The sequence below is a fragment of the Rana temporaria genome, chromosome 3 (genome assembly GCF_905171775.1).
Source record: "Rana temporaria chromosome 3, aRanTem1.1, whole genome shotgun sequence".
NCBI lineage: Eukaryota > Metazoa > Chordata > Amphibia > Anura > Ranidae > Rana > Rana temporaria.
In genome coordinates, this window is record NC_053491.1 from 433,091,284 (window position 1) to 433,095,133 (window position 3,850).

At 41.5% G+C, this 3,850-nt stretch overlaps 1 non-coding gene across 1 annotated transcript; it reads left to right on the top strand.

Moving 5' to 3' along the window:
- Positions 1-1,644: 1,644 nt before the first annotated feature.
- Positions 1,645-1,716, top strand: TRNAE-UUC. The gene has a single exon. It is a non-coding gene; the product is annotated as a tRNA-Glu (tRNA).
- The last annotated feature ends 2,134 nt before the right edge of the window (positions 1,717-3,850 follow it).

Genomic DNA, 3,850 nt, shown 5'->3' on the forward strand with positions numbered 1-3,850 from the left:
ACCGATAGCCTGAACCATCACGGAGTTGGAGAGAATTGAAGCGAGGGTTTGGAGAAAACATAGTTCGAGGCTGGATCACATGCATATTCTATCAAAGTGAATTGCTACTTATATTGAGGTGAGAGTTCTGGGAGACCAGTCTGCGGATAACACACATCCTGTATTTCTCTACTGTGGATATTCCTAAAGGGACTAGTTTATTCCCCACAGACTGTCATTTATTTCACAGGAAGGCTTTTATTCATCGAGTTTACTTATGTGAACTATTTGTCCATATATTAAAGCTGCGATAGCTATTGCAGAGACTCTTTGATTATCTTTGCTGCTGAGGGACATTATGTATTGATTGTTCTTTTCCTATTTTCTACATTATCCAGTTACTTATATTCACACATTTCATTTTTATTGCACGTTTGATATTACACTTTTTCAATAGGGTGTTAGTTGTAGTGATATCACTCTTTTAGCGCAAGATCACTTTTGTTTTTATACTTTGTAGGCTGTCTCATATGGTAACTGAACTTAATTCACAAAGGGTGCAGGAATTCTATTGTTGATTCCATCTTAATTCTTTCCCAGGCTCTCCATGGGTCCCCGGTCCATGCAAGTGTCACCTCTGATACTTCATTTCAGGTCTTCATCCTTTCCTTCATGCTTCCAGGTAGTGAGCAGGCTCTTCCTTCTAGAACCTTGAGCACATATCTAGGCCCCAGGCTTCAGGCCTATCCAGCAGGAGCAGCCTGGGCGAGGATGCCCTAGGTCGCATGACTTCTTCCAAATAAATAGCTTCTCCCAGCATTCATAGCAGCAAATCTGATTGGCTGAGAAAGGCGTGTCTATTCATAACCTGAATTCACTGTAGCTCATCACTCTAATGTTAAAGGCAACAGCACCACCTACTGACAAAATAGAGAAGCCACAGCTAAACTGGATTAGGAAGAAAGCCATTTGACCACTAAACACCACAAATTAGCCAGGATGGCTACCACCCAGCACAATTAAATTTACCCTATTTTAGGACGAGGGTGCTACATTTGTATACAGCGTTAACATGCATTTAGCCGTGTTTAGCAGCGTCAAGCGTTTTTACAGCTGTAATGCTGCTGCTCCAGAATGCACTGAACCTGTTCTTTTGTTGCTTCAAAACGCTTATGCCAGTTAAAGCTCCTAAAAACCTATGTGCATGGACACATAGAATAACATGGAGAGACGTTTTTAAGCTGTAAAAAAACAAAACGCCTGATGCTCCTAGGAGCAGCTGTAAAAGCATCCTGTGTGCATGAAGCCTTATAGTTTCATTTTACTGTCAAATATATAGCATAAACAGAACTTATTCCATAATTGAGCCTCTTTTGCCCTCCTCGTCATAAAATATCCTCTCTAATGTTCCATTTTGTCAGTGCTCCATTGTCCAAGACAGATTTTATTCCTGCATTGCCGTAGTTATCGGCAATCTTCATTCATTTAAATCCTTATGTGCTGTGGAAAGTAGCCCATGTATCTGATGTCTATGAAAGTTATCAGATAAAATGATCACTTACAGATTTTGACAGATAGATAGTCTATACCTTGAATAACCATTGCATAACCATCAAATTGTCTTTGTCCAAGCAGATTACATGTTAAAAATAATTATACTGTAACTCCCATATGGTCTAGCGGTTAGGATTCCTGGTTTTCACCCAGGCGGCCCGGGTTCGACTCCCGGTATGGGAAGTATATGTTTTGATTAGGAAAAATGATCATGTATAAGCGGAACAATTTCAGCTAAAGATTGACTAATATCATTTTACCACGGATTGCCAGAAGCATCACCTTGAATTCACATCCGTGTTTACTTCTATATTTTAACTTGAGAGACTATAAGAAAACATCAGCAATTATTAGTCGTGCAATTTGTTTCGGTCCGAATACTACAGATTCGGATGAATTTTTGGTTATTCTGAGATTTGGATGTACCCGAATCTCCGAATGAAATAGTAACGAATTTTGTTCAAATCCATTAAAATTCATTTTATTCATTTTTTTAATGAATACCAACTTCTCAGAACAATTAGAATTCAGATCGGTTAAAAAACAGCCACCCGCGTCCTTGACAACCATGAGTCATCATCTGTCAGCGGGCTTCCCCCCTGACAAATGAATGTAAAGAAAAGAATGCCGGCAATTGCCCGGCAATAGAATTTTTTTAAACACCGCCTGTGGTTGTCGGGGTCTGTGGTAGGGACAGGGGCAGACTGACAACTCATGGGGCCCCTGGGCAATAGAAGATTATGGGGCCCCCCGGCTTACAGATGGCCACCACGTCAGGAGGCAGTGCAGAGGCGGGACAGCTAAATTCTGAGGAATTTCACATCAAAAGCATGTCATTTTCAGACATATCAGGGACAAATGTAAAAAAAAAATGCCCAAGTGCCACAATGGTCAGTCTGCCCCTTGGTAGGGATGAGCTGAACACCCCCCTGTTCGGTTCGCACCAGAACCTGCGAACACACCAAATGTTCATGTGACCTTTAGAACCCTGTTAAAGTTGAAATCTAAAGTGCTAATTTTAAAGGTTAATATGTAAGTTATTGTCCTAAAAAGTGTTTGGGGACCTGGGTCATGGGCCAGGGGACATGTATCAATGCAAATTTTTTTTTTTTAAACGGCCGTTTTTTTCGGGAGCAGTGAATTTAATAATGCTTAAAATGAAACAATAAAAGTGAAATATTCCTTAAAATTTCGTACCTAGGGGGGGTGTAAAGTAAGCATGTGAAATAGCGCATGTTTCCCGTACTTAGAACTGTCTCTGCACAAAGTGTCATTTCTGAAGGAAAAAAAGTCATTTAAAACTGACTTGCGGCTATAATGAATTGTCGGCTCCTGGCAATTCAGAGAGAATTTATTCATTAAAAAAAAAACTGTGGGGTTCCCCCAAACTCAAATACCAGGCCCTTCAGGTCTGGTATGGATATTAAGGGGAACCCTGCCGTCAATTTAAAAAAAAATTACGTGGGGTTCCCCCCAAATATCCATTCCAGAGCCTTCAGGTCTGGTGTGGATTTTAAGGGGAACTCCACCCCAAATAAAAAAAAAATGGAGATCATCCATCGCTGGATACAGACAACGTTGGAGCCCCTGGGATCGAGAGTGGATTACCACCGCTGGATTTTTTTTTCTTTTTAAAAAAAGACGAATTTTTTCCACGGTGTGTGTGTGTGTTTTTTTACTATTTACACTTCCTTCGTGAAATGTAGGGGTACCATGTACCCCATTACCAATTCACATAGGGAGGGGCCAGGATCTGGGGGTCCCCTTTGTTAAAGGGGTCCTCCAGATTCTGATAAGCCCCCCGCCCGCAGACCCCCACAACCACCAGCCAGGGTTGTGGACATGAGGCCCTTGTCCCCATCAACATGGGGACATCCTCCCCATGTTGAGGGCATGTGGCCTGGTACAGTTCAGGAGGGGGGGGCGCTCTCTGTTCATTAATAAAACTTTTCTGTTTAGAAAAAAAATTCATCATTGTGTGGATGGAGGGGGGATATTCCTTTTCAATCTGTGGCCGCTGTAATTTTCTGAAAATACAATGCAATATGGCTACTTGGAGGTGTTCTGTACAGAGAATGTGTACTGACCACCCCCCAGAAACATAATTTCCTGCTTGTGTGATTGGCTCATCAATTTTCCCAGAAGTCTATGCTAAGATACAAGTCAGATTTAAGGCACCCCCTGCAACAAAAATGTAATTTTTTGGTGAGATACTCCCAATAGGAAATCATGTTTAAAGGGATGCAGGCCCTGCAGTTTTCTTCATTAATGCTCTGCAGGTGCTGCAGCTGATTGATAATTATAAAACCACTCCCAT